General features: G+C 52.8%; 1 long non-coding RNA gene and 1 pseudogene across 1 annotated transcript in view; both read right to left on the bottom strand.

The window, feature by feature from the left end:
- LOC132220664 (uncharacterized) overlaps nt 1-27834 on the bottom strand; it is a 747794-nt gene that overhangs the window by 219910 nt on the left and 500050 nt on the right. The gene's annotated exons all lie outside the window — the stretch shown is intronic.
- On the bottom strand, nt 459-26584 carry LOC132221040 (mediator of RNA polymerase II transcription subunit 27-like; annotated as a pseudogene).

The raw sequence follows: 27834 nt of genomic DNA, 5'->3' as shown, positions 1-27834 counted from the left end.
GGGTACAACAAAGCCTTTTATCTGTGACGCTACAAAGCATTTCCTGGCCCTGGCAGGGTTCATACAAAGTTTACAAGTATGAATGGGGAGGTAAACGGAGTCACACCTGGCTGGGTTGAATCATAATACATTGCTTTCTGAGACAATCTAGCAATTTTTCTCTGTCAGGATCCCGGACCCTAATACAATAGGTAACTTTTCCATGCCTCCGTCCCTCCCCCTTCTGTAACCCTTCTATGCCTCAGTCCCTCACCCTAGCACAGTGGAAACACTGGGAATGCGACCCCAGGGCGATTCCCCGGGAGGCAGAGCGACCACCGAGCGCGCCGGTACCCTCATCCCGGGTCTAAGGTTGCTGTGCCGCCCGCAAGGTGTCCTGTCCACCGGGATGGAGTCTGTCCTTCGGAGGCTCTGCCTCACAGCCAGGCTGTCCTGGCGGGGCGGGGCGGGGTGGGGTGGGGGGTGGGGACTATGGGCGGTCTGACTCCTGACCCCTGACCCGCTGCGGGGGGAAGGGGCGGGGAGGGGCGGTCACTGCCGGCAGGTGTCGTGGAAGGCTTCGAGGGTGCGGAAGTCCCTCCAGGTGGGGGGCAGGCCGTCCTGCAGGATCTTCCCTCAGCGCTGGCAGGGCGCCTGGAACAGCTTTATGTAGCTTCTCAGCCAGGTCATGAAGGACCGGACCACGACATGCGGCATCTGGGGCAGCTGGTAGTGCAGCAGGGCAGCGGTGGCGTGGTCTGTCACCTTCTGGAACACGTGGTAGTTGGACTTGGACCATATATCCAGCTGGCCGTCTTCCGTGTAGACGTTCTCGTTGTAGCCCTTCGCGATCATTCGGTCAATGAACAGGCTCCGCATGACGACCATCACTTTCAGCACCTTTCCCAAGGTCACCAGAAGCATCGCTGACGTTCCACTGGGTCTGGATAGCTGGATGGACATTTCAGGAAACATCCTGTCAATGCGGCTGATCACGTCATCGACACACCGAGGCGGCAGGACGAGCGTGGTGGGCCGCGCCTCGGGCCGGCGCTTCGCAGACACTCCCCTCCGGTTGGCGGCGCGTCTCGTTGACTGCTGGTTCAGGAGGCCGGACCCAGGCCTGCGCGGCGCCGCAGCTTGCTGGGCCACCTGTAGGCTTGGAGGAGCTGGCTGTAGAGGGGGCTTTTGTCCCGCGCGGGGTCCAGGCTCAGCAGGCCGCTGTTATGGGGCGGGTGGTTCCCCGACGGCTTGCCGACCAGGCCGCTCGGACGTTCCAGCTCGTGGAGGTCCCGGTTGACCGAGCGCAGGCTGTCCTGGAAGCGCGCGATGAAGGCCTTCTCCCGGCCCTCCGGCGTCTCCCTGCTGCGCACGCCATCCTCCAGGCAGGCGAACACCTGCTCACGCTGGAGCGCAGCGCCTGGATGGCACTGATGGCCTGGGAGACGGCCTCCAGGCTCACGCCGCCGCTCAGCGGGCCGCCATGCCGCCGCCGCCACAGCCGCTCCGTGGCCACAGCCTCTCCGTGGCCACAGCCGCTCCGTGGCCACAGCCGCTCCGTGGCCACAGCCGCTCCGTGGCCGCTTCGCGAGCGAAAGCCGCGCTCGCTGATGACGCAGCGCGCGGAGGCTTCTGGGAAACCTTTTTTTTTTTTTTTGCAAGATCCACGCTTTATAAACACACTAGAGGCCCGGTGCACAAAAATTTGTGCACTCGGGTGGGTCCCTCAGCCCACCCTGTGCCCTCTCGCAATTTGGGGCCTCTTGGGGGCCCCTTCCCCTGGCTGCTGGCACCAGTTTTCCTCCGGTGCCCGGAACCCAGGCCTTCGCTCTTCGCTGGGAGGGGCCCACACGGTGGGCGAGGGGCTTAGCTCTTTTAAAAATACTTCTGAATGTTTGGTAAATAACCCTGTAGGAATCTACTTTCTGAAACATGCTGGTTGTTAAGGGCTGATTTGGGTAATCAACAAAATGTATGTTAAAATCCTAATCCCCAGAACCTCAGAATGTACCTGTATATGGAGATAAGATCTTTAAAGAGGGGATTACATTAAATTGTGGCAGTTCCAGTGGGACCCTTAGCCCATCTCACTGAAGTCCTTATAAGAAGAGGAATGTTGGGGTCCAGCCCCAGCAGGTCCAGGGGTTCCCAAAGAAGGAATGACACAGAGGCAGCATTCAGGTTATCATCATAGCCAGGTTCTCTTTTTATTGTCCTGTTACATCTATATTTATACTATTTGATCCTATAAACATGCCTCTATAAGCTTTTTTTTTTTTTGCATCGGGTCCATTTATTGGGGGGTCAGTCAAAGGGGGAGCTGGCTAGGGTGGGGTAGGGCAGCTACTTGTCTGGCCCCCGAGAAACCCAACTTAAGTCCAGAGCCTCGAGGGCTTAGAAGCCAAAGTCTTCCTCCACCTTTATCTGCACGGGGGCCAGCTCCGGAGTCAGCGGGACTCCTGCCCAGTGCCCTTCCTATGGCACTCGCTGCCTCTTCCAACTGCTGGGCCCCTCGCCAGGGGCCGGGCTGCTGGCTCCTGTGGGCGCTGGCGTCCTCCTGGGTGGGGACAGCCCCTCTTTCTCTGGAGGCTCGTTCTCAGCGTTGCCTGGGTTGGGGGCGTCTCTGCCCTGGCTGCCCTCGTCCTCCAGTAAGATGGTGAACTGGCTGGCCCGGTAGTTGTCACCGTAGGAGTCCAGCACCTTCATGAGGAACCTCCGCTCCTGCTGGAGTCTCCATGTTATCCTCTATATCTGATGGAGCCTGTTCAGGACCCGCTCCTTCGCCTGCTCAATCTCCCTGCAGCGCCGATCCAGCGCCTGGTACTTCCTGCGATTGAGTTCCTGTTGGCGCCGCCCTTGCTGGCCTCAGGCTGCCTCCTCCTCTTCGTCTCGCTCCTGGAGGCTGGAGCTGCCCAGACCCCCAGACACGAACTCCACTTCGGTCTCAAGCTCGCTCTCCAGGATGTGACCACCTTCAGCGGAGGCAGCGCCAGCTCCCAGCCGGGAGGTGCTGAGAACTCCTCAAAGCCCACAGCTGCCATGGCCCCCTCTCTCTGCTCCAGCTCCGTTTCTCCCTGGCTCCAGGCGCAGAACTTCCAACCTTGCAAGCCTCTAGTTTAAAGTGGCTTGCGAAACTACAGCCCATCGGATTTCACAGCCAGGCACCCAGGCCCTGGCCGCTAAGCCTCCTGGGAGTTGTAGTTCTCTATTTCCGGTTTGCCTCCCTCGCCCCACCCCCACCCCAGTCCCAACTGAAAGGCCCTCCTGGCTGGTCTAACCCTGTGGCCAGGCATCTGAGTCACCTCGGGTCTTTATTCCTGTCCCGACACCACGCCATCTGACCATGGAGACTCTCCTCTTGCGAGGCCCCTGGGTCTCCTTCTGGGTCTCCTCAGCCAGGTACTGGATCGCGTGCCCCAGCAGCGATACAGCCCTGGGGCCTGGGTCTCCTTCTGGGGCCTGGCTGTATCACCCCCGGACCGGATGGCGTGCCCCAGCTGCGACGCAGCCCCGGGCCCTGGGTCTCCTCAGCCTGGGCACCGGATTGCGTGCCCCAGTGGCAAAAACAGCCCCGGCGCCTGGGTCTCCTTCTGGGTCTCCTCAGCCCAGGCACTGGATTGCGTACCACAGCTGCAACTCAGCCCCGGGCCCTGGGTCTCCTTCTGGGGCCTGGCTGCGTCGCCCCTGGGGTCCAGATGGTGTCCCCAGGCAGCTATGCAGCCTGGCCTCTGGCCCCGCCTCTGGGTGTTCTCCCATCACTGGTGATCAGTGATCTGAGAAGCCAGGCAGACATCCGCCTCTTCCCTGCCCCACCCAGCTTCTCCCATTACTGGCCCAGGGCCGGCAAAGGCGGCCAGGTTCTCTTATCACAGAAGCCGGCAAAGGAGGCCTGGCTTCTCTGAGCAAAGGCAGCTCGGTTCTCTGGCTCTTGGCTGCCGCCTGGGTTTCTGATTGCAGTCAGTGGCAGGCAGCTTCTTCCCTCCTTCCCTTTCGCCTCCCAGCATTGCGCCTATGTTGGCAGTTAACTGCCATCTTGGCTGACAGTTAATTTGCATATAGCCCTGATTAGCCAATGAAAAGGGTATCGTCGTACGCCAATTACCATTTTTCTCTTTTATTAGATAGGATATTCTCACATGTCTGAATCGATACACAAGATTCTTAGTTCATTTTACATATTCTGAAACCAAACTGTTCAAATGGTCAATTCTGAAACCATGGTTAATGTAGCAAATGAATATTTCAAAACAAAAACTTCATCCAAATATTTACATTTAAAAAATAGCCTACTTATTAAGTGTGCTTGAACAAACCATGTGTGGAATTGAATTCCATTTATTACAGAGTTAGTTCCTGCTAAACACTTACTGATACTAGAGAAGACGCCCCAGCACCTGAGTTTTCAAGTGTCCCTAACCTATGCTAAAAAAAAAAAAAAAAAAAAAAACATGACAAATAATTTCTGAGGCACGAACTTGAACCTCAGAAAAGGATGAGCTAGTATGTAAGGCAAATTACTTAGGGGTGAGAAGGGGTGGCACCTGGCAGTCAGAGTGGTTTTGCCACTGTCTCAGCATGACCAGGTTGTTGATAAAATTCTCTAGAGGTCATTTAAATTCTGTAATCACACCTCACTGCATTATGTTCTAGTAGTTTCACAAACTTGGGATGCTCACAAAAATATCTGGGAATACATTCCTTGAGAAGTTGGAAGGGCCTCCTTATTACATTTAGCAAAAAAAAACCATGCAGTCTCTTAGAGTTCATAGAGCTTTTTCAAAAGAAACTGATTTTTCAGCCCAATTAAAAACTCAAACACTTTATATTACAGGTATAGAAGTTTATAGTTAAATACAGAACTCAGCTATATATTGAAACACAATTTTTAATCCTTTGCTGGTCATTCCTGTGCTGACAGTGGGAGGGGCCTGCTGCACCCGCACTGCCTAACGCTGGTTTGGAGAGATAGTTACGTTGAGGCCTGGGGTGAGATATGAGAGAGAAACGGAGTCTGACCTCCCACGCCCACTGGGGTCCTGCAGGGAGACCACCCACCACCCACCATGGGCCTGCACAAAGATTCCAAAATCTGGGTCCTCCCGCCCTCTGGGAAACTAAACCCCCTCCCTCCCAGCCTTGAGCCTACAGGCCAAGGAGCCCCCACGGAAAAGCCTGCTCAGTGAACGCCTTTGTGTGAAGGCCCCAGGACCACAGGAATTGGAACCAGGAGAGAAATAAAGTGAGAAAGGTCTGGGGGCTGAAGGCACAGGCGTCAGAGGCAGTGACCAGAGGGGCACCGAGTGGCCTGCCCAGCACGAGGCCAGGGACACCGTCCAGGATGGGCTCCCCGCTCGGGGGCTCCAGGCTTCAGCACCCCTACTTGTGCATGACAGGAGTCCTCCCCCCCAGTGCCACATGCTGGACAGGGACGAGGGGACACCCTGCTACACTGTAATTTTCCACGTACACTTTACGCTCAATATTGCATTAGTTCCAGGTGTGCAGCACTGTGGTTGGCCATGTATACAGCTCACAGTGATCGTCCCACAAGTCCAGCCCACCTGGCAGCACCGGGGTTACCAGTGCTGCTGACGCGTCCCCGGTGCTGTGGCTCCTGCTGCACCGGTGTGGACCACCCCGGCCACAGCAGCCACGCCGCCTGCCACACGCACGGAGCACGGCGTGTACAGGCGTGGTGGACAGCAATCCTGGGCGGTGGTATTTTCAGTTTTATTTTACTAATCACCTACCATTTAACACCTCCCCACTGGGGAAAAGTGGAGGGAGAGAAACAAGTCTCTATTTTTATAAAGTTGTATCCTTTCTCTCTGCATGTCCTTACTGTGTGTGATTTTACAGGATTGAAAACATTAAAATCCCAGGCTGACATGTTTGCACTTGCCTTACTCCACAAACTTCAGAGTGAGCCTTTAAGAACATGAGCAGCTGCTTGGCTTACGTGCATCTAAACAAAGGAAACTCCGGAGCAGTCCCTTCCGAAGCCCGACTCTGCGCAAGGCCAGCCCGCTGCCCCCCAACTTCTCCCTCAGAGTTAGGGGAACAAGTGCCAGTAGCCTCAGAACAGCTTTGTCTGGTCTCTATTTCAAGCCAAGAAGTTTCTAAAATTCTAGCGTGAAGTTCAAAGCACCTCACTTCGCACCTGAGAATTTTAAAAAGTAGGAAATGCTGGGAAGTTATGCGATCCACTTAATTTATTGTTATTTTCATTTTACAATTTGAGAAATGGAAACTCAAAAGTTTTCACTCCGATACTGAAAGCTGGCCAGGGTGCATGCCATAAATGAGTGAACTGAGGCTCAGAGAGATGACATGGCTCGCCGAGGCCACACGCACAGTGAGAGGAGAGGCTGGGCCTGCGCGCAGCCAAACCTGAGGGCCAGTCACGGGGAGCGAATCAGCCGGAAGCCCAAGGGCGACACCTCCAGGGACCACGTGCGTTTGACGGGCCCATTTACCTTGAACCACGCCCGTAACTGTGACTTTTCAAATGTTAGCGGAGAAGCAGGCACAGAGAAGCATTCTCCCATCCGCCACTGCAGACCACCCCAAGCCCCAGTGCAAACAGCTGCCGCTCTCCCCTCCACGTGCCGGACTCTGCCCATGGGTTTTGTTTAGTGACTGAGGGAGCCCAGGTTCTGGCCAGCGGTGCCACCTGTGTGCCTTGCAGGCCAAAGTGACTGGGATACACATAACTCACTTCCCCGTCCCTCCAAGGAGGGGAGCCGTCCATGGCCCGATACTAAGTGCTGTTTATGCACCAGCCTTTGCCAGACGCTGGGGGAACCAGGGGTCAGGAAGTACTTGGGAAAGATGCCTGAGAGGAATGATGAGCCCTCACCTTTGTCTTTCAAGCATTGCTTGCCCTGGCTGGTTGCTCAGTGGTTAGAGCAGCGGTCTGCGGACCAAAGGGCGGCGGGTTCGATTCCAGGTCAGAGCATGTACCTCGGGTGCAGGTTCTCCAGCCCCGTAGGAGGCCTGCAGGAACAATACATCGATGTGTCTCTCTCATATTGATGTTTCTCTCTCTCTCTTTCTCCTCCTCCTCCCTCCCTTCAATTCTCTCTCAGAAATCAATGGAAAAAAATATCTTCAGATGAGGACTTGAAAAAAAAAAAGCGACACTCACTGTTCAGTTGGGGAGAGGAGATAACTGTGGAAAGACATATAACAAGACAAAGGCGCCAAAGGGTGATGTGGTGGGTGGGGGTGGCCAAGGCCGCTCACAGGGTGAGGGAAGACAAACAGGTGGCTGGAGCAGCGTGTGTCGGACCACATGGTGATGAAATCAGCGGAGAAGAGCTGTGCTCTGGCTCTAAGGCTGCTCCTCCCAGGAGGCCAAGCCAAAGGTTTCCTCCAGAGGGACTTTCCGGAGGACAGAGCGGTTAGATAAGCACCTCAGGTGGGATACACACAGAACATTCAGCCGAACGTCACTAGATTCTTGTTTTCTTGCTGCTAATCCTCACCCAGGATTATTTCCATTGATTTTTAGAGTGGAAAGGAGGGAGGAACCATGAAAAAAAATTTTCCTGTGTTTTCCCAATTTCCAAGATACTTACTCAAAATTGAAGTTTACCAGTTTCGTGGCCTCTCTAAGGTCAGCAAGGACACCTATGAAGACCCAGCAGAGCTTACCTGGAAACGGTACGTGGAGAGCGAGGGTCCTCCTCCCCGCGTGGGAAGCCGGTGTCAGCCCCCTGCACAGGCCGTGTCCACCCTCGGACATCAGTTCCTGTCACTGGGCCCCACAGGGGACACCTGGTTTGTTTGTAGAATTCTCAGGGACACCCTCAGGAATAAAAAGCAATAAAATCCAGATAACCAATTATGCCAAAGCTTGCCAAGGGCACAGCGGGCAAAGGCCCTGAGCAGATCTGCCCACCTGCCACATGTAAAGAGTAACTCCGTCGTACCACCAGCCCCACTTCCTGCCGGGCACACCTATTCTGGTGACCGCATTCCAATATGCGTTCCCGTCAACGCCGTAACATGGAACAGAGGCGATGACTTTGTTATTCTGAAAATCACTAAATTTTCCAGATCGGCTCGGTTCCCTGGGCCTAGGAAGAAAGCTCACGGGCTGAGTGCCCGCGTCCGCTGGCTGGGAGCCAGGAATGGGGAGCAGATGAGGTAAACTGCATTGCTGTTTTGGTTTGGACCTGAGAGGCAAACATCTAATTTGAGAGCAAATAAATGGATTCTGCGCCCGAGCAGGCTTTTAAAATAGGATTCACTCCACGGCAGCCTGAACATTAGTACGAAACACCAGCAAAATCCTGCCCCTACTTAGGCTACAAAAGCAGCCCACCCCGGAGGGGACCCACCCACAGCAGACAGCTGCTCTGGGTTTAGGAAAGTGCAGATGTGGGCTTCGGGCAGGGAGGCAGCTCGTACGATTACGACTTGAATGAGGATAAACAGATTCTAAACGTACAGCAGAGCGTGAGTTTAAACAGAAGCAGCGAACACTTGCCGGGTGCTTGCTATGTGCTTGCCCCTGTTCCGGTACTTAATAATGACACAATATTCCCGGCCCGTCTGGCTTTCATCTTTCTCTGCCTTTCTTCTTTCACTCAGCACAGTACCCCCTAGCTCCGTCGATGCTCTTGCAAATGGCAAGTTTTCAACCTTTTCTATGGCTGAGTCACATTCCGTTGTACATAAGCATCACATCTTCATCCGTTCTCCCGGCTCCCATTCTGATGTTTGACAGCCCTTACGGTGTGCGGCGCGCGGCGCTGCAGGGCACAGGCAGCCCTGACCTCCACCCTGGGTTTCGGAGACGATGAGTCAGCGCGTGCTGCCAGGAGGCCTGCGTGTCTTCTCGGGGTGACTCTGTGAGAAGGTAGGTCTAACAGCCTGCACTGGGGCTGCGGGCACCTTTCTCCCTGAAGTTGGCCAATGAGAGCCTCGCCCCGACTCCCCTCCTTCCTGCTGGGCTGGTGACAGGAGGGCAGGGAAAGAAGTGAGAAAGGGGGGACCCTCCCAAACCTCCAGGAAGCAGCCCCCTGTGAGGAGGGGACAGAAAAAGCAGGGTTTTCACAGGGAGGGGCCCAGCAGTGTCGGGCCAGAACTGAGAGGGAGCAAGTGGGGGTGGGGCTGGCACCTCAGATCCCACAAAACAGCAGCCAGGTGAGGGCCAGGCAGGCCCAGCGCCAGGGCAGGCCTTGTGTGGAGCCAGTGTTCATGGCAGGGCCCTCTCATGGGTCCCGGGAGCCCCAGTCTCTGCGGACGGCTCAGCACCTGGAGCTGCCCTGTGGCTCCCTGCAAGGAGTCTAGCCACTGAAGGAAACACCAAGCCATCAGAGGCGGTCTGGCCAGTCGGAAGCCAGTTTGGGAGGGTGGGCCGGTGGGTTCTGACGCACAGGTGCATGGAATGATGGGTAGCAATTCTGTCAACAAACATTTATCAAATACCTGCTGATGCCCTCGGCCCGGGCACGCAGACACCAGGCTCGAATCAAGCGTTCGGCAGAGCATCATGCACTGGGTATGAGAACACACAACTGAGAAGCACGGCCGCCCTCGGGCACCTGCTGGACAGAAGGCTGGAACACGGGCCTGCCTCCACAGCCAAAGCTGGAAAGGTCACTGGGGTCATTGATCCAAACAGTCAATTGGTTCTGCACACACGTGGCCAAATCCAGCGTGGTCACAGCCCGAGTTCTCATCCAACATCAAACCTGATTTCAGCCCTTCCTGGAGCGGCTTCCACAGGGCGAGGCAGCAGGTCAGGTGATGGCCTCTCTGGCTGGCTACAGGGACATGCACACAGGTAGCTTCTTTGTCACCTCATACTCTTCTAGCTCACAGGCATCCAAGATAAATGAAGTAATGGGCCTGCCTCAGTCTTGTTCGGAATGGGCTGACATCGGCCTTCCTCTCCAATGGTGGTTTGCAGCGTTGCTTTAGGCAGTGGAATCCTTTTAGCGAAATAAGCCTCCCATGCAACTCTAATATTTTACCGTGTAAACAGAGCTCTCTGAGCCTGTCCATCCCCCAGACGCCCAGCCTCCGGGCAACCTTGGAATCTCAGGACGCAGCTGCTCCAAGATGTCTGCAGCCCCAGTGTTTGCCTCGGAGGCAGAGACTGCAAAGTGCCCTCCCAATGTCCCGTGGCCCTTCTTTCATGGTAACGAAATTCTATTTAGGGTGGGAAGGAAGCCAGCGACAAGGCATCATTTCCAGCCTGTCTTGTGTTAGGTGAGGCCCGTGCTGTGACAGAAGTCTGGCCAATGATGTGTAGATGGTAGTGTTATGTGAGACTCCCAGGAAGGCTCCTTACAATGGAGAGTTGTACCTTTTCTATCCTGGTCTTCCTCATTCCTGCTGTCTGGAATATGGGCATGATGGCTGGAGCTCCAGCAGCCATGTTGGACCATTAGGTGACTTTGAAGTTGGAAGCTAAGCTTTGGAGATGGTGGGGCAGAAAAGAAGACAGAGCCTGGTCTGAATGACTTCGTGGCATTGCACAACCAGCTCTGCATTGCTGTCTCAGGACTGTGATGTGGGAAGGTAAGTCTTGTGTGTCTAATGCAACGTGGTTTAGGTTTCTGTATAATTTGCAGCTACATCAAGTCCTAACTGATACAGAACCTGTCTGTAGTTAACTTTCCTAGCACCAACTTCCACTGTGGCTCTCTTCTCACATATATTTGGGAGAATTACAGAGAACTAGATAGGATAAGGCCATACAGCCATATATGTGTGGGCCAGATTTATTATAAAACTAGAGGCCCAGTGCACAAAATTCATGCACTGGGGGGGTCCCTCAACCTGGCCTGCACCCTCTTGCAGTCCAGGAGCCCTCGGGGGATGTCCGACTGCTGGCTTAGGCCCGCTCCATGCCTGCAGTCACACAGCTGGTTAGTTGAAGAACAACAAATAAAAGGGGACTTAAAATGTAAGCAAAGGAGTGGGTCCATCAGCGGGTCTTTTGAGTTACTTTACAATAAAGACCATTTAAGCAGCACAGTGGGGCCTTAGAAGATTTGACTTGCAGCCTCCTTCGAGATCAGAACGTGAGGCGAGGGGGCTCTGGAATCAGACAGGCATGGGACAATGCCTTGCTCTTTCCTTTCCAAAGGTGGGGTCCTGGGTGAAATACTTCAGATTCCCTGAGCTTCAGGCTGCCTCGCACAGTGAGGGGTGAGTACATGACAATGCATGTGAAGTCACAGCACGAAATGCCGGTATGAGAGAGGTCGAGAGTCAATCCTGTGACCCAGGCCGGAGATATAAGAGGAATGAGGTCAGAGGCAACCCACTTGTTTTCAGAAGGACTTTGAGAGTCTCCTTGGCAACCTGCCACAGAATAGACGAGTGTGACGGTGTTTCCGTGCACACAGCTGTGCCAAGGTGAGCAGACGCCTCGCTGGCTCTCCGTTTGCTCAGCTGTGAAGGGCAACTGGCAGTGACTTCCACCCACTGCCACTGGAAGGAGCGTGGTCCCTGCTCCTGGTCATGTTTAGACTTCGCCTTCGCTCACCTGGCCCTTTCTTAATTTTTCCAAACAAAGTGAAGAAGCACCTTCCTACTTTCTCAGTTTTCTCAGTTTACGCTGTCACTCGGTTTCTTTCATAGTGTGGGAACTGATACCAACAGTTATGCTTGGGAGCTCTATCCCTAATAAAGGCAAAGAAATGGAATGGAGCCCAGCCGGTGTTACTCAGTGGTTGAGCATTGACCTATGAACCAGGAGGTCATGATTCGATTGCCCCTGGGTGGCAGACTCAATCCTCAGTACAGGAGGCAGCTGATCAATGATTCTCATCATTAATGTTTCTCTCTCTCTCTCTCTCTCCCTTCCTCTCAAGAAAAAATATATATATTTTAAAAGAATTGGTATTAGGTGATAGAGAAAAAAGACTGGCAAGCTCACAACCGTGGTGGTTTTTAAAGGAAATGTGATGATTTCTAAAATCCCAGAACTCAGTGGGAGATGACATCAAGAGTTAAAACATCAGTGTATGAACAGAGTGAAAAGGCAGTGCATGGAACAGGAGATGATATTTGCAAATCACATATCTGATAAGAGATTAATATCCAGTGTGTGTAAAGAAGTCCTAAGACTTAAAGCAATAAAAGCAACCTGGGCAAAGGACGGAAATTGACGTCTCTCCAAAGAAGACATGCACATGGCCTATAAGCATATGACAGATGCTCAACATCACTCATTATTTAGGAAACACAAGTCAAACCACAATGAGCCACCACCTTGCACCCGTTAGGATGGCTAGTATTAAGAACAAAACAAAGCAGAAAATAACAACTGCTGGTGAGAACGTGGACAAGTTGGAAACTTTGTGCATTGTTGGTGGAAATATAAAATGGTGCAGCCACTATGGAAAACAGGCTGGTTGTTCCTCACAAAATTAAAAATGGAATTACCATATGATCCAGCAATTCTGCTCGTGAATATAGAGCCAAGATAATTGAAGTCGGGTCTCAAAGAGATATTTGCACACTCGTGTTCAAATCAGCAATATTCACAACATTTAAAAGGTAAAAGCAACCGAAGTGCCCACTGACAGATGATGGGTAAACAAAATGTGCTCTGCGTGCAATGGAATAGTTCTCAGCCGTAAAGGAAAGATGTTCTGACACATGCTACCATGTGAATGAACCTGGAGGACATTGTGCTGAGTGACATAATCCAATTACAAAAAGGGAAGTTCTGCATGTGTTCACTGATATAAAGTCCCTGGAGTAGCCATGTTCATGTAAAGGGAAAGTAGAATGGTGGTTGCCTGGGGCTGGAGAGGGGAGAATGGGAGTTGTTTGATGGGGACGGAGTTTCTGTTTTGCAAGATAGAAAAGTTCTGGGGTTGGGTTCACAACAACGTGAATGTATTTAACCCCACTAAACTGTACACTCAAAAATGGTTAGGTGGTGAGATTTATGTTATGCATATTGTACTACAATTTAAAAAAACTCTGTTGGGAGAGTAGCAACGGGTTATAAAAAAGACAGCATGCAGAGTGGGGTGAAGGGGGTAGGCAGCGACGCCAGGTGGAGGGCAGTGATGCATTTGGGAATGACGTCCGTTAAAGTTGTGCTCCAAATTAAATTGGCCCATTTATGAACGCGCTCATGTAGCTGGAATCCGGCAGGACGAAAATGCTCTCTAATCAGGGATAAACGAGGACTGGGTCTGGTTGGAAGCAGAAGGCCCACTGGGGCATGTCACAGGCGGGGCCAGAGCTGGCCTTGTTTAACAGCCTCATTAATGACCCAGAAGAGAATGGAAATAGCCACTGCTAGTGACATTTGCAAAGAAACGTTGGCCATGCCCTGGACTTGGCCATAATGGCATAAGCCTGGCTCGGATGCAGAGAGACTTTCCACTCGGCAGTTAATTGGATTAAACCAATGACTTCCTGGGAGAAGTCGTTCGAGTTGCAGTTCTCATCTCCAGAACAGGAGGCAAATTCTGAAATTCGGGGCTGTTCATGAGACCAGACTGACCAGGGCCAGTGGAGGCAGGGCGCTCTCCTGAGCACAGCCCCGCCTTTGGCCTTCACCTCTCGGTAGAAGACCACGGAATCCGCACAGTAAAAAGATACAGTGGGGCCTTGACTTACCAGTGTCCCGACTAACGAGTTTTTCGAGATATGAGCCGTCTCTCGGCTGATTTTTTGCTTTGAGTTGCGAGCTAAAATTCGGGTTACAAGCCAGCTTCAGATACCCCACCGCTAGTTGGCACAGCGAACGTCACAGTGAACGCCACAACATCAGCCCAGCATCACGTGTCTCACTCGTTCACTTTTTGATTTGACATACGAGTAATCTGAGTTACCAGCTCCGTCACGGAATGAGTTAAACTCGTAAGTCAAGGCCCCACTGTACAAGCAAGGAGAAGGTGAGGAGGCGGGGGAGGCTGTGTCTCCCATGGAGGGAAGTCCAGCAAAATCCCACCAAACCGCAATGTACAGCGTTTGGCACGGATGTTTCACCCTGTTCCCCATTTAGCTCCTGCCAGTGGCTTCCCAGTGCCCTGCCTCCCCACCACTGCCCTTCCCACCCACGTCATGGCTATCGGCTACTCTGCAAATTCAGCCCTTCCCTCTGAGTCGCCATTCAGTCCCCAGCTGCTGTGCTGGGCTCAGGGATGGGCAGAGGACTCAAGCCGTGCCAATCTCTCAGATGAGGTCGGCTGCCCGGATTGGACTCCAACCCTGACAGTTTGATCAGAGTGGCCAGTGTCTGCCTCAGCCTGTAATGATGACAACTCAGACCAGTGCCCAGCCTTCTCGGGTTGGCTTTTCTCTGTGAATCAGGGACTATAACTCTGGCCCCTGATACCATCAGCAGAGACTCAGGGAAAGAAAGAGCATTCAGCCACAGGAAGTGTTTGCAGCTCACTGGAGGGAAGGTGCCCTAAATCTACAACCCTCTCAGCAGCGCGCGCACACCCACCCACCCCCCTCCACCGAAAGCCGATTGTTTTAGAGCAATGGGATTAATGGGTGGCATGTTTCAGTGTTTACAGACTTCTTATGGTCGATGGCCTCAATGTCCTTTCGAAGGAAACGCACCTGGGACGTCCAGGGTCTGCCCTTAGGGGGTTCTACTCATCTGTAAGGGGCTTCCCTGTCTAAACCTACCAGTTTCCTCTGTCCTCCATGGCTCCTGGGTGCTTGATCCAGGAAAACCGATTAGATCGTAATCTCCATTAGGGAACCAAACCCAGCTGTCTCCTCCGCCTGACACACCCTGATCTCCAGCACAGGCAGCCCCAGTCGCTGGGTGAATGACTGAAGTGCGGGGTGTCCCAGAGTCCACGCACTCTCCTACCAGCGAGACCTCACAGAACCACTTCCTCAGGCAACACAGGAGGAGTGTCCAGTGGGCCCAAGCGCAGTTTTCCTGGGGGGGGGGTGTATATAGCTCTAAAACTCTGAGTTTCATTTTCTGCAGGCTGACTTCTTTCTGCCTCGTTCTATTTTTTCTTACAGGTCTGTACACGTGGGACAGGCTGAGACAGAAAGCTGTGTGTGCGGCATCATGATTCAGGTTGGGACTCTAGTTTACAAGTGACAAAAATATATGCTCACTGGCTCACATCATAGAAAAGCACAGGATGAGGCTAGCCTCAGCACAACTGAAACCGCACAAGCAAGTCGTGCCCGCAGGAGGCAGTCTCCCTGCTCCTGGCCCTCCTCTCCTCTCTGCTGGCTCCACCCCTCAGCTGGGCTCTCCTTGTTGGTGACAAAGAGACCAGACACTTCCGGCTTAAAGTTCTCCATCTGCAACCCAAGAGGGAAATGAGAGCTTCTCTTTCCCAGCAGTTCCTGCTAGGGTGGCCTCTCATTGGTCCAGCTGGGGATCACGTGCCCCTCCCTGAACCAATCGCTGGGGTTGTAATTGTGCAAGGCCAGCCCCGGAGCCAAGGGCATGAGACCCACTCTACTGCAACAGGCAGAGAGGAGTGGGAGAAGGGGTAGCCCCCCAACCAGCTGCTGTTACCAAAGAGAGTCATGGATGCTGGGAGGACTAGACTGGCCTGTGTCAGCCTCCATCTGTTGGGAATGAGGGGGGATAGGGCCACTCCTGATGGGCTGTCAGAACGGGATGAAGCCTTTGCCTCTTGATGCTGTGTGCGCCCTAATGATGACAGATGAGACCCAGCGCCAGGAGCAGCTGCAGAAAGCAGCCAGCAGGACTGGCAGCGGGAGCCCAGCGGCCATCCTCTTACCAGGAGCTCCCCTAGTCTGTCTTCCTCCGTGAAATGCCCAAACTGAATCAGGCACCTCTCAGGTTGCAAAACTTGCTCAGCAGACATATGCAAAACTATGTTTGTGGCCCACAGTTAAACAGGAGGAACTTAAGGGAGAAAAATCAAGGCTACAGCTTCCTGCCTAAGCTCAGCCCACAGGTAACGGAGCTCTGTCACTTGGCAGTTAGGCCCAGTGGCTTGACAGTAGCTCGTAGGCAGAAACAAGCCAATGGGCAGGGAGGGTTGGTGCCAATATAACCAAAGGCTGCCGCATAGGGCCCTGCCAGTGACGACTGAGTGGTCACGCTCTCTGTGGCATGTGTGGGAATTGGGGAATAGGTTTCTGTTTGTTCCTCCCTCGCCAGCTCTTTATCACACCCAGCACTCCTTTATCTAGATGTTCCCGTGGAAGATGAGGTGTGTTTTTAATAATAATAAACCCTTGTATTTGTAGATCTCTTTGTACTTGATAAAAGGGCCCACTGGAGTCTGCCCAAAGCCGTTGAAGATAAGCAGGATAAATATTCTCCCCAGTAACTACCGGCGCATCTGGCTTGGAGTCGGACTCTAATAAAGCAGGCAGGACCCAGATGGTGGAGTGTAGGGAGCGCTGGTTCAGGGGTCAGGCACAGTCAGGGGAGCCACCTGGTCAGACCAGAATCACCCTGAGGACTCACGGTCTCGAGTCAGCTCTACACACTGCAAAGGCATTCAGTGCACTGGGCTTGAGGAGACAGCTCCCCGGCCCAGGGACAGGCATTCTGCAGAGAGGACGGAAGAGAAGCAACCGGGCAGAAACCCTGAACAGATGCTTTCTTAGATAATTGCGTTGTTGTTAAGAATTCTTCCTTTCTCAGGATATATGCACCCCTATGTTCATAGCAGCACAATTCACCATAGCTAAGATCTGGAAACAGCCTAAGTGCCCATCAGTAGATGAATGGATTAGAAAACTGTGGTACATCTACACGATGGAATACTATGCTGCTGTAAAAAGGAAGGAACTCTTACCATTTGCAACGGCATGGATGGAACTGGAGAGCATTATGCTAAGTGAAATAAGCCAGTCAATAAAGGAAAAATACCACATGATCTCACTCATTCATGGACAATAGAGACCATTTTAAACTTTTGAACAATAATAGATACAGAGGCAGAGCTGCCTCAAACAGATTGTCAAACTGCAGCGGGAAGGCCGGGGAGGGTTGGGGGGCAGGAGGTAGGGGGGTAAGAGATCAACTAAAGGACTTGTATGCATGCATATAAGCATAACCAATGGACATAAGACACTGGGGGATAGGGGAGGCTAGGGGACTGTCTAGGGCGGGGGGATAAAATGGATACATATGTAATACCCTTTGTAATACTTTAAGCAATAAAAAAAATAAAATAAAAAAAAATAAAATGTTGTTTGAAGTCTAAAAAAAAAAAAAAAAAAGAATTCTTCCTTTCTCCTTGAAATGACTATCCCCTTAGTCCCTGATCTCCGTAGACCAGAAGTCCAGCCTGCCTGCCTGCGAATCTAGAGGGAAGAGGTGGGTCCTGCACGCGGGGAGGCTGTCTCGCTCAGGGAATGTTTCTTGGGGCTGAGAACATAGTACATATCTCCAGGAAGTGGCTCTTTGTTGAGTAAGAAAAGTATTGGCTTTTTCTGAGGAGTCTTTTTTTTTTCTAAATCCTTGAACCTCTTAAAATGTTTCAATTTCTCATTTTATAAAAACTAAAATGTTTGTAAATGTGTCTTAAAATGTTTTAATACTTCATTGATGGTTTGGTTAGGTATGGGATTCTAGATCAAAAATCATAATATCTAGAATTTTGAAAACACCACTCAAGTAGCTGTTTCCCATTGTGGCTGTGGGCGGGTGTTTGGGTGGCCTGGCTTTATGCTGAGGAATAGGGTTGCCACGTTTATATAGTAAAAATGCAGACTACCCAAACAAATCTGCATTTCAGATAAGCAAGGAAATAGTTGGGACGTACTTATTCTAAAACCGTATCCACTGTTTATTCAAATGCCACTGGGTGTCCTGTATTTTATCTGTTAACACCACTGGGGAAATTTTAGGCTATTCTCTTTCTCCTTAACGTTCTGAAATTTTAGTGTTTCCAGTTGTGAGTCCTGAACAAAACAAACTCACCGAATCATTATATTAGTGCCAGCTGAGCCACAAGGGGATGGGAACGGTTCTTGTTGACACGGTGAACAGGTGAGTCACCGAGGCCTCCGGCCCCAGCCCTCTGAGGCTGGGGTTGAGGAAGTGGAGCCAAGGAGAAGTTTCATCAACCTCAGAGTCTGACAATCTTCAGAGAAAGTAATGGCCAGAGCAAAGGCCTGGGTGACTATCGTCTATTCCAGCCGTGGGCAAACTACGGCCCGCGGGCCGGATCCGGCCCGTTCGGCTGTTCTATCCGGCCCGCGGAGCTGAAAGAGCGGAGGGTTCCCTTGCTCTCCCCTCCGCTCCTTCACCAGCAGCAGTGTTAACATGTATTAGTTCACACAAACACTCCATCCATGCTTTTGTTCCGGCCCTCGGTCCAGTTTAAGAACCCATTGTGGCCCTCGAGTCAAAAAGTTTGCCCACCCCCGGACTCTATTCCATATGGGGACTGGTCGGCTAGCTGAGTCACCTGGTCACCTGGCCGGCCTGTCACACAAACATCACAGAACCCCCTAGGGAAGGACCGGCGTTCAGGCCGAAGTGCCTCCGTTGGTCGGAGAGATGGTTCTGGACCATCCTGTATGCTGCTCTGTGAACATGGCAAAGAGACCCTCTGCGTGGAGAAGAGGGCTGCATGCAAGACGCATATGTCCTGAGGTTGTCTCTAAGCCAGCCAGCCTGCAAGTAAGTGAGGAGGCTGAGAGATAAGAAGTACTCGCTTTGGAAGGTCGGGGTAAAATCAGGCAACATAGAAACAGGTCAGAGAAACCAAGAGAGCTGCAGAGTCCCGAGAGAGGAGATTTTAAAAAATGACCTTGGAATCATCCAGCCAGCCCCTCCCCTGACAGGTGGTGATACCCAGCAGAGACTGTAGGGAGACTTGCCCAGAGTCCCAGAGGCAGACGAGCCAGCTCCGGGCCCCGCCAGTGGCTCCTCCCACAATGCCGCTGCTGTGCGGGGCCTATTCAATCATCCTGCCAGCCTCCGAGAAGATATACCTTCCCTGTGATGATCTGACTCAGCTCCGGCAGCAGCTTCACCAAAGGCCCCATGAAAATGCGGCCAACTCCAGAAGGGGTGGGGACTTCAGGGCCTTGGAAAAACGTCCCCCCAAACAAAGATATTGCCTGCACCTGCCTGCCTGTGTGCCAGAAATCACACCTGGACAGTGTGTGTTGTCATGCACATGATGACCTGGGATCTTTGTAGAGACTCCTTAACACAGAAGAGGGTCTTGATGGTATAGGTGACACAGGACACGTGCGTTTTGATTGGACAGGGGTGGAGTGAGGGACAGCGATCTGAAATGTATCAGGACCCATTGGGCCCCCATGCGGCGGGTGCCTGCGTCACCCTCATCCCTGCACAGCAGAACAAAGCTGCAGATTGCTTTATGCCCTCATTGATTTCCTGCCCTCAGACTCACTTTGGGTGTCTGATGTCACAGTGCAATATGTAAGTAGACCTAGTTCCCTTGATTACTTGAATAATTCACATTTTGTAGCTGCATATGGGATGTTTTCAGCAGAACAATGTCCCTTCACCTGGCAATTCTGATTTCAGCATCAAGAATAGCTCTGTTTGGAGTCAGACTTGAAAATGTATTTCCCACACAGGAAGGTCACTTGCCTTTTTCTCTTTGTGGCCAAAAGTTTCAAAAGATGAAGATGGAAAGATCCCCATTGGTTTTTGTCAACGAAGAGATCATTTGAACCAGAGCAGGTGCAACAGCGCAACAGAAGCCAAGGACAGATGGCCATGCCTTTGTTAAGAAGGGGTGCGGCCCAGCTGATGTGGTTTAGTGGTTGAGCATTGACCTATGAACCAGGAGGTCACGGTTTGGTTCCCAGTCAGGGCACAAGCCTAGGTTGTGGGCTCAATCCCCAGCAGGAGGCATGCAGGAGGCAGCCGATTAATGATTCTCTCTCATTGATGTTTCTATCTCTTTCTCCCTTCCTCTCTGAAATAAATAAAAATATATTTTCAAAAAAGAAGTGAATGCGGGTGGGAAAGTGGGGGAAATTCATGTAGACAACCTTAAGAAGCTTGACTGACCTAAAGAGAAAATCTTTTGTTGAAATGGGTGTTGGCTGCCAGGTGGTTGGTTTTAAAGCTGGGAGAGACTTGAGCGTCTCTATTATCCTGGGGAAATGAGTCAGGACCTCAGCTTCTTCATCTGAATTTTGCAGAAATGCTAAAACCACCTCAGCCAGACTCTGTCCAAGGTTGCCTGGCCAGTTGGCCAACGTGTGAAATCCGGGTCCTTCACAGCCTGTTCTCTTGGGCATACAATGTCTCTCTTTTGGGCAAACGTCTGGTTTTCCATGGCTCATGGGAGGACATAGGAGCCATTTCTGTGCTAATATGTTTGGAAAGAGCTGGAAGGTCCTCATGGGCATGGCATGGGTAAGGGAAAGAAATACTTAAGTAAACACCTTCCATTTGCCAGGCAGTAGGCTAAGCACTTTATCTGAAAGTTATTCAACCCTCCCCGCAACTAGATGAAGCAGATAAAGCCATTGTTATTTCACAGATGAAGAGATTAAGTAACTTACCTGAGATCACACAGCTAGCAAAAGCCAAGTCAGAGAGCCGAGACTAGGACCTCCAGCCGCACTCTCTCTCACACGAATGCTGGTCTAATACCACAAGTAAGTTAATAATATTTTAAAAATATTATTTGGTACATAACAGACCATTAAAAAAGACATCACCCATCAGTTATAAAAAGGAATACTGGTTTGGAGAAGAAAGGTCAGCCAGCTGTGGCTTGTTGATAATTTGGGGCAAGGGCCACGCCTTCTTCATACTTGCATCCCCCGGACCCAGTTTTTCACACCTCATGTCTTCTCCAGGCACAGTCCTACTTCTTGTCCCATCTTATTGTATGACTTTCAGAACAGCCCTGTGAGACAGTCAAGGCCAAGGAAACCATTTCCATTTTCGCATAGGGACATAGAAGTGCCCCCCGCCTCTCTCTCTCTCTCTCTCTCTCTCTCTCTCTCTCTCTCTCTCTCTCACACACACACACACACACACACACACACACACACACACACATCAGGGAGGGAAGAAGCAGAGCCTGGACAGCTCAGTGGCCCAGTTTGCTGCAGAGCTGCCAGGACCTGAGGGAAGAGATGCGGCGGCCTGCTGCTGTTTTTAGTAACACCTTGTGTCCGGGGCAGAGAAAATCAACCCCTTCCATCAAAATGCCAGAACATAGGTCCTTGAGCTGCTTTATCAGAGAACCAGGTGAGAGGATTCATAACTAATAGCCAAGGAAACTATTTCCAAGTGGAACACATTCTTTAAAAAGTAAATGCAGCCGGTTTGACAACTGCTAGGCATTTCCCCCTCCCAGTGGCCTGCAGGACATCTGCGGAAATCACCGGGTCATTGGTGGCATGGTGATTTGCAATGAGCGTTAGGAATAAAAGAGTAAACACAAGGTGGTCCCACACACCCTCGGTACATAACAGACCGTTAAAGAAGACACTACCCACCAGTTATAAAAAGGAGTCACTGGTTTGGAGAAGAAAGGTCAGCCAGGTGTGGCTTATTGATAATTCGGGGAAGGGCCACGCCTTCTTCGTCCTTGCATCCCCAGGACCCAGCTCAGTGCCTGGCACAAGGTCCACCGCAGGGATTCTAATGTTGGTGAACTTCAGCCAGGATGCCATGACGGCCACGCTGCCACTGTGCTCCAGTTCTCAGAAAGCAGCGAGGTGCTTCCGACGGCTGCGTAGTTGGACAGAGGGGAAACTGACCGACAACAAGCAGCTCTAGCCCTCGCCCCAGGGAACTGCCTCCGCTGTCACTCGCATGCCTCGTAGCCTTCTGACTGCAAGGGAAGCAATTCCATTATTGGTGGGTGAGGTTCTAGAACAGCCGTGGGCAAACTACGGCCCGCGGGCTGGATCCGGCCCGTTTGAAATGAATAAAACTAAAAAAAAAAATAGACCGTACCCTTTGATGTAATGATGTTTACTTTGAATTTATATTAGTTCACACAAACACTCCATCCATGCTTTTGTTCTGGCCCTCCGGTCCAGTTTAAGAACCCATTGTGGCCCTCGAGTCAAAAAGTTTGCCCACCCCTGTCTAGAACAACCTACAAAAGTCTAGTATCTGAATGTAGAAAAGGAACAGCGTTCAGTAACATTGTAGAACCATGTTCCCATTATCACTATCTGTACTTGACAAAACTTACCTGGAGCTCCAATCTGAGAAGGCGGTGAGAGACCTCCTCTTGCTGGGGTCCGAGGTTAGGATTCGGGGCTCCTTCCTGAGCCCCTCTCTACTCTGTCTTACCTTCCATCACCTGTGCCCACTATTTACCCTGCTCTGCACCCTAAGGAAACCTGCTTCTCCACCTGTTTCTCGAATCTCAGTGGGTGGCACCACGATCTACCCACTGATTCAAGCCTGACACTTGGGCATCACCCTCCCTCCACATGTCACTCCGTACATTCACCTGCAGCCACCACATGTCTAATAGGGGCAGCGAGTCCACCTTGGCTACGTCCAGGACGCCGTCTTTCTGGACTTCTGCACGCTGTTCCTGGGCTCCAGCGGGACGCAGGCTGTGACCGCAGCAGGCCTTCTTGCGATTCCTTTGCATATAAAGTGTAATTGAATTCGTAGCTAAGCAAGTGTACTTAGTGAGCACAACGTTGAGGTAATAGATGAGGCTCGAGAAGTGGATAAGGCGCACTTGTTATTCAGGACCTTGGAGAGAAGCAGCAAAGGATGCAGACCTGGAACTAGGCAAGAGCTGCCAGAGGAGGGCTGTAAACCAGGCCGGTTGCTGGAGAGAAGTTGTGGGGCGAGGGCGGGGAGGGGGTGGGCGGGGGGGACAGTCATGGTTTCCTTTCTGACCCTTGAGCACTGGGAGTCCACTCCTGCCTCTGGGCTCTTTACCTATGTTTCCCCGACTGACCCTCTGCCCGCGCCTTTGCGTTGTCACTGGCTTCTCATCTCTCGGTCCCCACCAGGTGGCTGTGCAGAAGCCTGTCCCCGGTCGCGGAGCCCACTCTGACCTGCCTTTCTCCATAGACCATCACTGCCTGACACGGTTATTCATTTGCTCACGTGACAGAGGTCTCCCCGGCCTTCAGCGGAGGTGAGGTCCCAGGAGAATAACCCGTGTCTGTGAGGGTCCCTGTCACCCCTCAGCGCTCAAAGCCTCTCTGACACCTGGAGGCTCTCCCTGCTCTTGGACAAACGAGAGAAGGAAATAGGCCCAGGAGGAGGGCAGGGTTAGGGTGGAACTTAGGAGAGCGGTGAGGACCTCCAACCGGGCAGATTGATCCTGACTCAGGTTTGGAGAAATAGGATTCCAGATGCCATGGACAGGTGTGTGTTCACGTGAGCCACTCGGAACAGCGCCGACACGCTCGCGGGTGTCACTGCCAGTGCTGCCCTTCAATTTCTAAAACAGAGATGCATTTGGAGCCAGCAGAGGCCGGCGGCCCCTCCTTGGATCTCACTGAACGCGGCGCGGCTCCCACTCCTGCCTGCGGTCAGGGGCTGGGACCGGATGCGTCAAGCGGAGGCTGACCAGGCGCATCCTTGATGGGCACGTGGCTCTCCCCGCGGTCAGTGCGGAAGGCCGCCGCCCTGCGCCGCACACACAGGAGCCTGAGGAACCAGCGCCCTGCGGCGGGGGCGGGTCCTGCCAGCCTTGCCCGGGGAGAGGCAACTCCAGGGTGATGGGCCCCTGCCTGCCCGGGTTTGAATCTGCTAAACAGATTTCATTGGGCCCACACAGTGGTTTTACATTTTTAAACTAATCACCAGCATTTCAAATATCAGGATATTTCACATAAAATAAAAATGCAGAAGTTCTAGAAATACTGGCCCTTGAATTCCCACAGGACAAAACCCCCATGACCTGGAGTAGCAGCCATCCTCAATGAGATCAGTAGCCTCGAGGCTGTCGTGGCCCCAGCACTCTTGTGACACGGGCCCCAGCACTCCTGTGTGACATGGGCCCCAGCACTCCTGTGTGACACGCACCCCAGCACTCCTGTGTGACACGGGACCCAGCACTCCTGTGTGACACAGGACCCAGCACTCCTGTGTGACACGCACCCCAGCACTCCTCTGTGACACGGGACCCAGCACTCCTGTGTGACACGGGACCCAGCACTCCTGTGTGACACGGGCCCCAGCACTCCTGTGTGACACGGGCCCCAGCACTCCTGTGTGACACGGGACCCAGCACTCCTGTGTGACACGGGACCCAGCACTCCTGTGTGACACGGGCCCCAGCACTCCTGTGTGACACGGGCCCCAGCACTCCTGTGTGACACAGGACCCAGCACTTCTGTGTGACACGTGCCCCAGCACTCCTCTGTGACACGGGCCCCAGCACTCCTGTGTGACACGGGACCCAGCACTTCTGTGTGACATGGGACCCAGCACTCCTGTGTGACACAGGACCCAGCACTCCTGTGTGACACGGGCCCCAGCACTCCTGTGTGACTCGGGCCCCAGCACTCCTGTGTGACACAGGCCCCAGCACTCCTGTGTGACACGGCCCCAGGACTGCTTTGACACGGGCCCCAGCACTCCTGTGTGACACGGGCCCCAGCACTCCTGTGTGACTCGGGCCCCAGCACTCCTGTGTGACACGCGCCCCAGCACTCCTGTGACATGGCCCCAGCAGTCCTGTGTTACGGGCCCCAGCACTCCTGTCTGACACGTGCCCCAGCACTCCTCTGTGACACGGGCCCCAGCACTCCTGGCTCTGGGCCAGTATTACCTTACGTGCACGGCCCTTGGGGCACTTGAGGTTGAGTTCCCCACTATGAAAGCTGTGGATTAGGTGACTCTAAGGACTGACAGATGGGAATGATTGGGAAGATAAAGATCCTATAAGGAATCTCAGTGTTTATGCCCTGCCCCCCCACTCCACACCCTTCTCCAGCAACACGTTTGGTTCATTGTTACAGGCATGAAACTTTTATTTTAAAGATGATCTGTGGGGATGTTGTACACTGTTTCACAATGTCACCTTAAAAGAGGGCCTGAGAAAGTGTGCGTCTGTGTGTACTAGCACACATGCATACCGCGTGCCCATAGCAGACACTCAAGAATATGTAATGAGTGAATGTCAGGAAGGCGCAGGTGCTTAGCACAGTGCTCCACCTGAACACGATGCTGAGCTCCCGGACACACCTTATGGTTTCTGCGTCCACTGTACTTCTCTTTTCTTTTCCTCCCCCTCCCCCTGCTTTAGCCAAGACTGAGAATCCAGATGTAATTAAAACCCAGTAATTAATTGTAAACAGAGCTGACTGATCAATCATCAGTTAGTCCGTTTACATTAGTTCGATGTGGTTCGATGGTGCGTTCATTACTCTGGCGCAGCGGGGACCACTTGGGTTGGAGATACGGGTTCTGGCCCTTCTCTGCCGTCTGGCTCTCTGGCCCAGGTTTGCTCGTCCATGGAATTACATGTTTTCCAGGGCCCTTCTCTGCGTCATGTCTGTTTCTGTGAACAACAGACACACGGGAGGTAAAAAGCGGATATCCGCTCAGAGCCTGCAGAGTCCAGCAAGGAAAGACCAAGAAGAGATTTGCTTTTCTCAGGACTTACGGCGAGGAGGCCTCCGAGGCGGGCGCCGCAGTCCACAGAAGGACGAGAGTGGGACACGCGGGCACCAACAGGACCTGGGGGAGAGGAAGAGAGACCCGGGAGGGAGTCCACCTGGAGGCCGAGAGACTTCTAGAGAAACAGTGGGAGGAGCACTGCTAACCAGGTCACTTAGAAACGGAACAACTGGACGGAACTCTTGCTGAAGCGAACAGAAGACAGCAGCGGAGGCTTAGCAGTAACACGAATACCTGCTAAGGGGCAGAAACAGGTCCCCAGGAACCAAGGGCAACGGGCCGCCAGCTAAGACGTCAGGTGGGAAACAGCGCCCAACTCTACACATTGTCAGAGCAGCCAGACGGAGACCTGGTCGTGTCTGTGGTTTAAATCATATTATTTAAGCTCAAGCCTGCTTTGCTTCTTAAAAATGAAACATCTGAGTAATTTTCCCTTTTTACAGATGGACTCACTGCAGGCATAATTTGAACAGAAACCTTTCACCTTTGAAATAAAAACAAAATATTTCTCTTGGCAAAGCTAGATAAGTATCATTCAATCTCACCAGGAGCGCAAGTGTGAGCTTCAGTGGTTACCTTAAAACAAGTTTCTCAGGAAAGACCATTTCAGTATTTTTGCTGGCACACGACGATAATAAAAGAGCAGGCCAACTTTCAGTTGGTTTTATCGTTTAAAACAGTTTAACTAGGTGTCAACTATAATTGAAAATAAAATTAAAAAACCAACTTAAAAAATTCCCTACAGACAATGCACCCACTTACCATCTGCAGCGGGGCGGCCCGTTCCCACAGCCCTGGCCCTGGTCTGCCAGGCGGGGCCTGAAGCTCACAAGCAGCAGCGTCCCGTGTGGCCTGCCTTGCCTCAGTTTCCCCGCTGTGACTGCCACAGGCCAGGATGAAGAGGCACGGATGGAGGCAAGCCTGCTTCCGCAGAGATGGCACGACCCGACCACATGGGACTATTTGACCAGCACAGAAATCTAAGGACTTGCCGGAGTGCTGAGTTGCTGAGTTGCTGCATGGGACAGACTGCTGGGACTCACTAATGTCTGTCTTCTCTCCGTCCGTGGCACACGGGTGGGCCATGTTCCCAGGCCCCTTGCATCTCGGTGGGACCAGGGACTGGTTCTGGCCAATGGAACGAGGGAGGAAATGATTGTTGCCACATCCAGGCCTGGCCCTAAGCCCCAGCAGATGCTCCACGCCCCTCTCTCCCTGTCTCCTGGCTGGATGCAGGGGCCCCTGGAGGGCTCGGAGGGGACGCTGGATGGAAAGAGCCTGGGCCCGGCGTCTCCATGGATACATACAAACTCGATCAAGAGGAAGCGTGCCTGCCGGAGGACGGCTGCCATGGAACAGACACTCTGTCCGCTGGGCCACTGTGGAGCAGCCAGGCCGGCCAGCCCTGCAGGTGAGCACAGGTGGATGAGCCCCAAATCTGTAAGGTGTAGATGGGCTGTGGCCTGGAAGAGAGGTGCCCTCTGTGTACAGTGCGAAGCCACTGAGACTGGGGTGTGTGCAGTGTGAAGCCACTGAGACTGGGGTGCTCTTATAGCGCTTGCTCCGCACGGGCACAGTGTTAAGGTGGAGGCCGAGGTCAGCTGGACCCCAAAGCCTGTGCTCCCAGAAAATACAGCACGCGATTGGTAAGAGATCCCAGTTCCTGGCCCAGGTAACCCAATGACACCGGCCAGACAGACAACTGTAACCTAGAACCAACACACATGATCTCACTGATGGTACTAGACTCGAGAACCCTCGAGGAAACAGCTGCGTCAGTTAGCTTTTGCTGCAGAGCAAACCACTTCAGCACCAAATGGCTTACAGCAGAGAGGGAGGGGGGGGGGGGAGAGAGAGAGAGACATGATTTTAGCTCACAAGTTTGAGTGTCTGCCATCTGGGGCTCCTGCCGCTGGAGGGCTCCTGCAGCCTGGGCCAGACGGGCACACACAGGCCTGGGGTCAGCAGAGCCGGCTGGCAGCTGGCTCATCGAAGAGGGCTCAGCTGGGTGGCTGGGCCCTGCTCCATGTGGTGTCTCCTCCTCCAGGAGGCTCGCCCGAGCTGGATCATTTGGTGACAGCGGCAGAGATTTCAAGGACAAGCCTGATGGACAGACACTTCCAGCTGCTCCCTTTGGCCAAATCAAGACACGTGGCTGTGCTGAAAGTCAGCACGGGGCAGACACAGGAGGTAGGACCTCCTGGAGTCATTATGACAATCTCCCCCTGTGTGGGCATCGCAGCCCAGAGCAAGGGGTCCCAGACTTGAAGGCTCCTGAAGTCATTTCTTCCGGCCTCTGACCACGCCTCCAACCCTCCCATCTACGGGGCGACGGC

Source organism: Myotis daubentonii, chromosome 18 (genome assembly GCF_963259705.1).
Source record: "Myotis daubentonii chromosome 18, mMyoDau2.1, whole genome shotgun sequence".
In the NCBI taxonomy this organism is placed as follows: Eukaryota; Metazoa; Chordata; class Mammalia; order Chiroptera; family Vespertilionidae; genus Myotis; species Myotis daubentonii.
This window is presented reverse-complemented; position numbering and strand designations above follow the sequence as displayed.